This window comes from Schistocerca serialis, chromosome 5 (genome assembly GCF_023864345.2).
Source record: "Schistocerca serialis cubense isolate TAMUIC-IGC-003099 chromosome 5, iqSchSeri2.2, whole genome shotgun sequence".
In the NCBI taxonomy this organism is placed as follows: domain Eukaryota; kingdom Metazoa; phylum Arthropoda; class Insecta; order Orthoptera; family Acrididae; genus Schistocerca; species Schistocerca serialis.
The window spans coordinates 574,150,497-574,163,051 of record NC_064642.1 but is presented as its reverse complement, the minus strand read 5'-3'; the positions used below and the strand labels follow the sequence as shown (position 1 = coordinate 574,163,051).

The window sequence follows — 12,555 nt, the reverse complement described above, 5'->3', positions numbered from 1 at the left end:
GAAAGGGTAATACAGTATGCAAAGGGGGATTAAAACCTAATAGTCATGGGGGACTGGAATGCAGTTGTAGGGGAAGGAGAGAAGAAAAGGTTACGAGAGAATACGGGTTCGTGAAAAGGAATGAGAGAGGAGAAAGCCTAATTGAGTTCTGTAATAAATTTCAGCTAGTAATAGCGAATACTCTGTTCATTCGTCACAAGAGGAGGAGGTATACTTGGAAACGCCCGGGTGATACGGGAAGATTTCAGTTAGATTACATCATGGTCAGACAGAGATTCCGAAATCAGATAGTGGATACCCAGGAGCAGATATAGACTCAGATCTCAATACAGTAGCGATGAAGAGTAGGGCTGAAGTTCAAGAGATAAATCGGGAAGAATCAATATGCGATGAAGTGGAATACGGAAGTACTAAGGGATGTCGAAACACACTTTAAGTTCTCTAAGGTATTGGTACAGCAATAAGGAATATCTCAGTAGTCAGTACAGTTGAAGAGGAATGGACATCTCTAAAAGGGGAAGTCACAGAAGTTTGAAAGAAAAACATAAGTACAAAGAAGGTAACTGCGAAGAAACCATGGGTAACAGAAGAAATACTTGAGTTGATCGATTAAAGCAGGAAGTGCAAAAATGTTAAGGGAAATTCAGGAATACAGAAATTCAAGTCGCTGACGAATGAAATAAATAGGAAGTTCAGGGAAGCTAAGACGAAATGGCTGCATGAAAAATGTAAAGAAATCGAAAAAGAAATGATTGTCGGAAGGACTGACTCAGCATTTAGGAAAGTCAAAACAATCTCCAGTGACATGAAAAGGAATGGTCGTAGCGTAAAGAGTGCAACGAGAATTCCACTGTTGAATGCAGAGAAGATGGCAGATAGGTGGAAAGAGTGGGGATCCAGCATTAGAACCAGAAAATAAGAGAGCTTTGGAGGACTTAAGATCAAATAAGGCAAAAGGGGTAGATAACTTTCCATCAGAATTTCTAAAATCATTGAAGGAAGTGTCAACAAAACACCTCTTCACGTTGTTGCGTTGAATGTATGAGTCTGATAACATACCATACGACATTCGGAAAAATGTCATCCACACAATTCCGAAGACTGCATGAGCTGACAAGTGCGAGAATTATCGCACAATCTAGCTTAACAGCTCATGCATCCAAGCTGCTAACAAGGATAATATGCAGAAGGATGGAAAAGAAAATTGAGGATGTGCTCAATAACCATCAGTTCGGCTTTAGAAAAGGTAAAGGCACCAGAGAATCAATTCTGAGATTGCGGTTGATAATGGAAAGAAGACAAAAAAAAATCAAGTCACATTCATTGGATTTGTCGATCTGGCAAAAGCTTTTGACACTGTAAAATGTTGCAAGATGTTCGAAATTCTGAGAAAAATAGGGGTAAGCTGTAGGGAGTGCCGGGTAATATACAATATATACAAGAGCCAATAGGGAATAATAAGAGTGGAGGACCAAGAACGAAGCTCTCGCATTAAAATGGGTGTAAGACATGGATGTAGTCTTTCCCCCATACTGTTCAATCTGTTCATCGAAGAAGCAATGATGGAAATAAAGGAAAGGTTCTGGAGTGGAATGAAAATTCAAGGTGAAAGGATATCAATGATACGATTCGCTGATGACATTACTATCCTGAGTGAAAGCGAAGAAGAATTGCATGATATGCTGGATGGAGTAAACGATCTAATGAACACAGAATATGGATTGAGAGTGAATCGAAGAAAGACGAAAGCAATGAGAAGTAGCAGAAATGAGAGCAGCGAGAAACTTAACACCACGATTGATGGTCCCAAAGTTGAAGTATAGGAATTCTGCTACCTACGCAGCAAAATGATGGACGGAGCAAGGAGGATATAAAAAGGAGACTAGCACTAGCAGAAAGAGCATTCCTGGCCAAGAGAAGTGTGCAAGGATCAAACATAGGCCTTAATTTGAGGAAGAAATTTCTGAAAAAGTACATCTGGAGCACATCATTGTATGGTAATGAAACATGAACTGTGGGAAAACCGGAACAGAAGAGAATCGCAGGATTTGAGATGTGGTACTACTAGGGAATGTTGAAAATTAGGTGGACTTAAAAGGTAAGGAATGAGGAGGTTCTGCGCAGAATCGAAGAGGAAAGGAATATATGGAAGACACTGACAAGGAGAAGGGACAGGTTGATAGGACACCTGTTAAGCCATCAGGGAATGACTACCATGGTGTCAGAGGGAGCTGTAGAGGGCATAAACTGTAGAGGAAGACAGAGTTTGGAATACATCCAGCAAATAACTGAGGACGTAGGTTGCAAGTCCTACTCTTAGATGACAAGGTTGGCCCAGGAGTGGAATTCGTGGCGGGCCGAATCAAGCCAGTCAGAAGACTGATAGACTGATCACACACACACACACACACACACACACACACACACACACACACACACACACAACAAAAAAGAAATGTTAAAACAGTATTTATCACATGGCTGTTTGAACACGGTCTGTGAACATCAGTAGCGTTAAAACCTTCATCTACCCCTACACACACACACACACACACACACACACACACACAGGAGACCGAAACAGAATTATCGTCAGCTTAACAGAATGTTGATCCACAAATGTGAAGCAATACAGCAGTGACTCTGGGTGGCATAGATCCGAAAACTAGCTTGGTAGCTTTCGAGGTCTGAGCCACCCGATATCTAAGAGTCCCGTAAATTATGACCGTTATCGCGGTGCTGGCGCCCGATTAAGTTGCGATAGCGATTGCCGAAGTCGGGAGTTGGGTTGGGTTGTTTACAGGAAGAGACCAAACAGTGAGGTCATCGGCCTCATCGGATTAGGGAAGGACGGGGAAGGAAGTCGGCCGTGCTCTTTCAAAGGAACCATCCCGGCATTTGCCTGGAGAGATTTTAGGGAAATCACGGTAAACCTAAATCAGGCGGGTCGGACGCGGTATTGAACCGTCGTCCTCCCGAATGCGAGTCCAGTGTGCCAACCACTGCGCCATCTCGCTCGTTTATAACTCGCTGTATATGAGTTATCCTCAGTAATGCTAGTTACTAATTTGTAAGGTAATTTCTTTTTGTTGTATCAGAATATTCTTTTCCTTTACGTATTGATTTTCAACATTTTTCCGACTGAGCAATTACTTTTCCCATATTTTCAGAATTAAATTAATTCTCGGAGAACCACTGCGCCACCACGCTCGGTCCCGATTAAGTCCGTTCGGATCAGGAGAATTCGGTGCCCAAGAATAAACGTTAGTTCACTATCAAGATCCTACACCAGTCCAGTGTAGAACGATTCTGGCCTTGTGACACGGACGGTTACCATACTAGATGATGCCATCGTCGTCGAGGTATATATAGGGTGTTTCATAATTACACCGACAAATTTCGGGGAGGTGCAGAAGGTGTCTTGAGGAACAAAATGAGATAGGAACCCGTGTCGGGGAACGTTATCAACCGACCCTACATGGCGTTGCATTTTCAGGTTCGATGCCTGTATAAACAGGAGGATTCCGTGATAATTTTACAAAGTTTCAGGCTTGATGGAGAGGGATAAATGAATCAATTTGAGGCAAGAGCCCCTGATCCGCAAACGAACTGGTCGGAAGTTACAAGCGAAAATCGTTCTGATAGCTCTGACAGGGGAATACAAGTACCGGCACTGTTGTTGCCAAGATTCTAGGATAGGAAGCTTTGGAAGGTGAGAGTATGGATGAAAACAAGTAAAAAACGCTAAACATACATGGGCTCTAAAATAAATACCTGAGGAGCTACGAGCACTTATTCAACTTCGCTACTCTGAAACACATCTCCTCAGTGTTCGTAGCTCTCAAGGCATGCATTTTGGAGCTCATGTTAACTGAACACTTTCTTAAGTACTCTTACGTACTTAAAATGTTATAACGCTTTTAGTAAATCTAACCCGCAGGAGTGACTACGTTCCTGAACGCTCTGAAGGAAGTCGCAATAGTAATTCACGGCAGTAAAATCCACAAAGCCCATATTATTTGAAGGTCTTTGAAGTTTGGAAGGCTTTTTGAATGAGAACTAAGTAGTAAAAGACGCACTTAGCGGGAAGGTGTCTTAAGTTATGACAGTTCATGGAATGTAAATGACAATACGAATAATTAGTAGTTTCACAGTATACGGTGCATAATAACAATGCACAAATCTGATAACCATGAGTTTTCCTTCTGAGTTCTTCTGCTGTTGGTGTTGCAACAATCTCAGGTGAAAATAGTGTTAAAGGCACTAAACGGAACTTCTCATCGTAATGGCTGTAACAGAACAATTAATGTTTTGAAATTTGAAAAAACGTGGCTGTGCCACATGAATGTTATCCAATGGTCTGTTACTTTCGTTTTTTAGACACAGATTATTCATCTACCATCAAAATGAAAGTAAAAGATCGTTTCACTTTGAATATTTCAGTAACCATTGTTCTGTGCAAAATGCTTTCATTTTATACCATCTGTATTGCTTTTTACATGTATTTCAAATGACATACATAACATTCCCGCTTAATTTAGATGACTTGAGAACCACTCTTTAATAACAATTGTCACCTCCTCTGTTAGCATTTGCTTACTATTACGTATTTAAAAATTTGTATTATTCAAAAATATATCGTCATTGTCATTTCCTAACATTTTTCATAACCTCGTATTTCAGCCATTTGATGAAAATTAAGATTGGTCTTGTTTTCATACGTTTTGGAAACTGTAAAGAATAATTAGGATTTGTAACACAATATAACTAAAATTGGTTAATTTCATCAGTTTCTTGTACAAAATCTAGTTTATGTGCAACAGCAGTTAAATCAGTAAAACCAATACAAAGCGAACTTTATATTGAGATTAAGTGAATGAAATTATCGAAAAATATTTTTTCCTACACGAACTTGCATTAAGGAAGGCACTCAAACATTAGAGAGTGACACTAAGCTGACACAAAGTTCATTTACGACTCAGTTGGCTCTTTAATTCAGGAAGAGAAAGTATTTATGAATTTATTGAATTTAGTAACGTTGGTAGCAATGTTACATTATGCCACAATGGACGAAAACTGTATTGAAAACAAAATAGCACTGGGACCAATACATTCACGAACTGCGTAAAAAAGAAAACTCCGAAATTTTTTACTGGAAACAAGTATACTCCAGAACAACAGCAGCAATTGGAGTCATTTGTTTCATTCTGAAAGCTACTGTCGATGAATGGCAAACAAATGCAAATGTCACAGTTGCGTTACGCGAGAGAGCATTTGAAAGCTGTCAAAATCCAAAATTAATAGTCTATGATACAATAAATACGAAATTTATGCAGAGTCTAGAAGTAACACCCCATTTCGACACAGATGGAACAATACGACTGTTGGAGACCGCTTTACGGTCTGCTGAATGTTTTCATGACATTAACTTGAACGGAAATTTCTCTGATGCAACTAACTTCGAATATAATCTGGAAGAATTCGATAGCCAGTACTTTACGATTGTTTTTCGCGAAGAACGTTAGACCTTGCCGTATCACACGGACGGTAGTGTTTGCAATTGTCTAAAGCAGGTCGACAGAGAGCAGAATACTTCGCTGCTATAAAAATTCTTGGCTTTCACCTCAGCTGAATATCTGTGGGCCCATCTTGGTCGTCGTATTCACTGCATGAAACCTGCGCAAGAGCTGCAGACATTATCTCTCCTGATATTACGGAAACAAATGAGGGTCTGAGCCTTTTACAGATGGTTCAGTTACTGTGTTCACTGTAAACGCCACTTAATTCGTACAGTGTGTGGTCAAAATAATGCCACTTGAAGGATTACTTATTCATGGATATAATTTTCAAGAAATACGAACAATACTACTAAAAAGAATTTTGATTTTATTGGATAAACTAATAAATACTTACATTATTTTGCCGCACTGTGTATGTAGCACTTGTTCGGAAGTGATCACAGAAGTTGGTGGAGAGACGATCGTTTCTGGTCTAGAACAGAAAAAAAGTAATTAGCCGCTTGCTTAATGTTACGTAAGAATCTGCATAAAAAGTACCCTTAATTCAGCCATATAAAATTAGCATCTGTTGAAGTACACACATAACGAAGAGATACCTAAGGACTGCACAAAGTAAGTTAGACATGTCGTTCCACTGTGCTACAAGAGTGACGAGTTGTCAGAAGAGAAAGCATGTTCTGGGTTTCCTGTAGGCAGAGTTCTCTGCGGTGTGGATAACAGGCGTGGGAGTGAAATGACGCAGCAACTGGAAATGTTCTCCAAAATTGAAGCACGCAGAACAGCACGATTCTCGTGAGCAAAACGCCTAAATTGCACACAGACTGACGGTGAAATTCTTGCGGTATGTGGACAAACGCAATTAGGAGTCCAGCGGTAGCGAAATAGTGACAACAATATAACCAAGCTCTCACTGTCGTACGTGAGGCTGATCAGGAAAGAAGGAAGATCGTGATCTTGCATCATGCCATTTCCATCTCTTCGGTAAGCCAAAAGAACATCTGGAGGGGGGGGGGGGGAAGAGGTTTACCAATGATGGGGATGTTCACACAGTCGTCCTCCTTGAATATCTCCCTGATCAAACAGCAGATTTTCATCGTCAAGGAGTTGATTGGTAGAACGCATCGACCGTCGTTTACAGCGTCTTGATGACTATTTTGAAAAATAGTGTCATGTATCTGTGTCACTTAAAAGTGTAGTGCAATAATCAATAAATGCTACTTGGTATGCTAAAAAAGTATCGTATAACTTACTTTTTGAAGCCCCTCGTATTAATATTTTTTCCGATGTAGGCCACAGCAAACATCGTATTTTGGGTTGTCTGATGTTAGAAATCTGTAACAGATGGCCGTCACACGATGGAGACGTTTGCTGAGAAGATTTAATGATATATTACCATATTTTTGTGTTGTGACGGCGAAGAAATGGCAACCGTTCACCATAGGATGTATTTACTCTTTCGGGTTACCTTGCTTCAGCAGCTGTATGAGTGTCACAGAGGGTATACAGGCGGAGTGCAAACTGTCAATTTCCCGCTACATCAATGTGACTTCGAAACACCGAGCGACACGACAAAAACAACAGAAAACAGTCAAAGAAATAGCTGCATACCTGATTATTATTCTTGGATGTGTATATCCTCCCTTTGGCCATAAGCTGCTACGGTTTTAGGAGAATGCAGAGAATGATTTAGAAAAATGATGTTTTTCTTTCCACTGACGAGCGCTCAATACGCTACGTTCAGCCAAAGATCAAGCTTACGATCAATGAATGCTGACATCCACCTTCTGTCTTTCTGAGTGCGTGCTACGTCTTAAATACGGGCTAAAGCAGAATTCCACCGGTAAAATTTCGGAGGTTGTTCAGGGATATTTTGAGAGTATTTTCATATAAGGAACCTGTGTTCCTTGTGACACCTTACGGAATAGTAACTTAATTGTGGTCAATCAACGCTTCGGGGAATGTGGCTGCATTATTAACGTGTAAAATTCTCCGACGTTTCTGCCATTGTCATAAATGACCTTCCTTAGAGTGTTTTTCTAATAGTTAGAAAAACACCTTGAACAAGGCCATTTGCAACAGTGGCCGAAACATCGGAGAATTTTACGTATTAACAATGGTGTCACAAACACAGATGAATTTTATTGACTATAACAACGGCCGTGGAAGCCCACGCTTACAAACGTTGAAATGTGTGTTGATATTTACTATTGGCTTCTCTTATAACTTGGACACACAGACGACAGTCGGGGTTACTTTGTTTCTCAGACAGTGCGCAATGTCATCTGTGACACAGTGCGTCTATACTAGTATCTCTGCATTGGCCGCTCCTCACGGAGGCTGATCGCAGAGACAATGTAATCGTGAAGTGAGCCACGACCGAGAAAGCAGCATGGCGAGAATGATGAAATTTTATCTTTATCGAGGAAACAGATTTTATAACATCGTTTTTGATATCTTTGCTTTCGATTGATTTGATGAAGACTTCATAATAAGGTAACATGTAATTATCTTTCCTTTAATTGCGCGCAGGCTGCTGCCTGACACCATTATAACAATTTAGTATCTGACACAGAAAGGTCCCCGACTTCTTAGTTATATAACATTAGTGACAATTCAGGAAAGATTAATTCAATTAATGCGACCTTTTGTAACCTACAATGAAAATATACGATTCGTAATAATTCTTTGAGCAGGACACTACCGAACAAAAAACTTAGTATTTTCAGAGTTTGTCATTTCTTTGCAGTTCCTGATTATAATGAAGAGCACTTTTGTTTAAGCGATATTTCTAAATTTGCCAAACACCTTTTAAAGAAATCAATATAAATGTAATAAGCACGTCATCATTCATGTTCCAGTCTGTGTCATTCATTAGGTAAAGTTTCACAATTTCAATTTAAAACGCAGAAATATTACGTGGACTCATTGCACACAGAGTTCGCCTGTAGTTTGCCGCCCAGTAAATGAGACGCCCCTTTTTAGTAGCTTTCAATAGCAGCAGCAGAGGCAGCGGCGGCAGTTTCCAGAGAGCAGTTTCCGGAGTGTTATTCATTATCAAAAGTACGCCAAAAGAGAAAAAGAAAAAAATATTACTTTTTAGATTTAAAGGGGCTATCTTTTACAACCAGGGATCAGTAAATGTTTTGTCATATTTAATGTCACAGAAGTAAAGAAGTATGAAACAGGGTGTTACGATTTTTGAAGAGAACTTCGGTAGAATCTGGTTCTTAGAAATCATGCAGTCAGCTTAACTTCTGTTTCGATTCTTTGTCTGCAGTAGCTGCAGCTTCTCGAACAACCTTTCAGACAATCCAAGCAAAGCAATTGCCAGTGCAAAATCCCAAGCAGAAGCTATCAATAAAACTAATAATAATAATTTTTTTATAAAGAGACATTCAACATAATTAGGATTTTTTCGATTTGTTAGCATAATTACCTCAGTTTACGTGGAAACGCCTTCACAACAGTAAAAAAGTATGCAACTTGCAACTTCCAAAACTTACAACACAGAAGATAGAGTAATGCAACAATCCTCAGATAAACAGTTCAACGTAGAGTCGCTGTGGCGCTCTTCCGTTGCATTCAGTGAACAAGTTGTATTTCCGTCAAGTCTTAATTAGTAAGCCTATCGATACTCTTGAGTATCGCTGTTGTCATATAACTAACACTGCCGGAAAAACGAACCTTAGAGAAACGTAAGCCGAACTTAATGCACACTTGATGTCGAAAGAGTGAAGTAGGCATTGCTTCTGCTAACAGTATGACAGAATACGAGAATTTTGTTTCCAGACGAGACACACAACACGTACCGTCGATCTATGCACTGCTGTGCATATATTTTCAGCTCAATACAGATACGAAGACAAAAGGAGTAAGAAATGAAAAGAATGCAATCGCTCTGTAATAAGGCACTGGAAACGACGGGTCGCTTACATTAAAACTAAAGTCTTATGGCATGGTTGGTAGGGAGACCCCAAGGGACATAACTGCATTTTCGCGAAGGTTAGTTGTGTGTTAAGGGTCCATATTCCCCAGTCAGCAAATGATACAAGCGATTTTTACGATTTTTTCTTGGGAAAACAAATGAAGAAATCTTTTTGCACATTATTTATTGATTCTTGGATAATTGATTCTGAGATAACATTTGTGATTTTTGTTAAGAAATTCAATCATCATTAAGCCCCCCATCCGAGGACTTAAAGTTGTTCTGTCCAAAATGAGGCGTGTCCATGACGGAAGTCCTGCAGTCTGCAAATTTTAAAACTTTTCTTAGTTTGTAAGATACTGAGCACGGAGTGATAGCACAGTTCTTCGAAATTTGACAAAGTAATAAAATGACGGACGTTTGAAACAAAGATGATTTGTCGCCTGTTTTTGGTCACGTTATTTGCAATAAATTATGAATACATTGAAATAAAAAACAGCCTACTACTCCTTGCGGACATGCCCAAGGAGTAATTCAGCCAAATTTAAGAAATATAGCTTTATTAGCGCGACCGCAATCCATTCCGTCAGCTTGCGATACTGTTATTTTCTAGTGTACTAATAAAGATATCTTTCTCAAATTTGCCTGAATAACTCCTCGGGTATGTCCCCAAGGAGTAATAGAATTATTTTTATATTAATTTATTCATTATTTATTGCAAATAACGTGACCGAAAACACACAGCAAACACCATTATTTCAAACGTCCATCATTTTATTATTTCGTCAGAATTTTTAAGTACATGTGATGCTACTTTGTACACAATATTCTATAGACTCAGAATTTTTTATTATTTAAGATTAGATTTGTACACTGGATGACTTCTTCTGTCATGCACCCACGTCATTTTGGACAGGGCAACTTTATGTAACTCCTCAGACGGATTGGGGTGACTAAGTTTCTTTAAAAAGATTGCATAATGCGTTCCAATAATCAATTAAAAAGGTGCAAAAAGATTTACCTTCATTGCTTCATTAGTTTGCAAAAACGTAAAATCGCTTATAATATAGGTTGACTGAGGAATGTAGTTCAAAATGGTTCAAATGGCTCTGAGCACTATGGGACGTAACATCTATGGTCATCAGTCCCCTAGAACTTAGAACTACTTAAACCTAACAAACCTAAAGACATCACACACATCCATGCCCGAGGCAGGATTCGAACCTGCGACCGTAGCAGTAGCGTGGCTCCGGACTGAGCACCTAGAACCGCTAGACCACCGCGGCCGGCAGGAATGTGGACCCTTATGTGTATTTGTTTACTGTAGGTAACTTTAATGAGTGTTTGTATATACTGTCTTACTGTACGACGATGAGAGAAGGGAGAGAATGAAAACTCGGAGGCACATGGTATACTTTTCTCGAATAGCAGCGAACACGCTTAACGTCCGATGCACGCACCTCCATCGACAATATCACATGCTTTCACTCCACTAGCGGCTGCGGAGAGATTCGGAGTTAAAATCCAGGACACAGACGCAGAGCCTGGTGACCACCTCCCCTTGTCAGCGAAACATCGGCGGTGAAAATTTCTTCCATAACCAGGATTCTAACCGGCTTACCTCCGAGGCAGGTGCCAACGCACAGGCGAACGTTAAAGATCTCGGCTACGGATCCGGGTCAATATTAAGAAAATGTCCCTGAACAATCTCCGAAATATTGTCGGTGAATTACGAGGATCATCCTGTATACATACTAATACAGCAGCAACGTATTGCCGCGCATTTGGACCACTCAGTGGGTTCTAGATGGCAAAAGAGCTCGTATTGGTGACGAAGTGAAACTGGAGGCGCTGTAGTACTTAAACATTCGACCAGAAGTTTTGCGAGACATATAAACTAAATTATGTTACTGCACAGAAGGTCCACGTGAAAGTTTTAATTTATGTAGTATACGCCCCACGAATTAAAAAAAAAAAGTTAAGGTTCTTTTCAGAGGTATTTTCAGCGACAGCCCTATGAAAAGATTTTGGTACAATAAGTAGCAGCAGATTTTTTTTCTTTTTTTCTTCCGCGGCTAGCCATGATGTCTACTTTAAGAGTTAATATGAGGCGCGGCGCGGCGCGGAGCCTGTGTCACTGTGATGCTGCCCCCGGAATTGAGGCTTAGGCTATGAAATATTCGCAGCCCCCGCCGCCGTCGGCCCGCGGCTGCGCTGAATCGATAGCTTAACATTCCCGGCGGTGGCGGTTTGCAGCCGCACGCGTGCACCGGCCTCTACCTGGCATGCCGCGCGTGTTGGCAGCACTGGCGCGTCCCTCTATCAGATTGCATACGGTGCCCAGCCTGCCGTCCACCAACACTCTCTCCCTTATTAATTAAGAAAAAAGAAGTTGCATCACACTGTAATTAAATAGTCTTCATTTTATTATATCATGTTCGATGTTGGAGATGCTAGCCTCGTCATCAGATGTATCTACATCTAACGAGTTTGTTTGCGTGGCCATCCTTCGCAGCAAGCACAGAAATATTTGTTTCGTAAACAAAAAACGCCTTCTCTTGCTGCACTGCATTTTATTCTCCCAGACGCGTTCGCCTTTTTCCACTTTAAGGCATCGTTGGGGGGATCTATAATGGTACAGTTGTGATACACTTTTGTTTTGATATGTATTATTCGTAGATTATAAAACAGTTCACTTCTCAATTTTTATGTAAATAAGTAATTACTGGCAGTTCTTTCCGTTTTTAGTTGGCATCTGCATATCCTCTCATCTGGTCACATCATGCTAGAGGTCGCACTGCCGCTCCATTTACGAAACATAAGCATGTTTTTATGTTTCGAACATTTTTCTTCCCACGTTACAGAAGAATGCTGAAGATTAGATGGGTAGATCACGTAACTAATGAGGAAGTATTGAACAGGATTGGGGAGAAGAGATGTTTGTGGCACAACTTGACTAGAAGAAGGGATCGGTTGGTAGGACATGTTCTAAGGCATCAAGGGATCTCCAATTTAGTAAAAAAATGGCTCTGAGCACTATGGGACTTAACATCTGTGGTCATCAGTCCCCTAGAACTTAGAACTACTTAAACCTAACTAACCTAAGGACAT

At 40.3% G+C, this 12,555-nt stretch overlaps 1 long non-coding RNA gene across 1 annotated transcript in view; it reads right to left on the bottom strand.

The window, feature by feature from the left end:
* LOC126481397 (uncharacterized) overlaps nt 1–12,555 on the bottom strand; it is a 519,177-nt gene that overhangs the window by 235,470 nt on the left and 271,152 nt on the right. Inside the window, exon 2 of the long non-coding RNA XR_007587550.1 lies at nt 5,914–5,991. This is a non-coding gene — a long non-coding RNA (uncharacterized LOC126481397). The remainder of the gene's footprint in view (nt 1–5,913; nt 5,992–12,555) is intronic.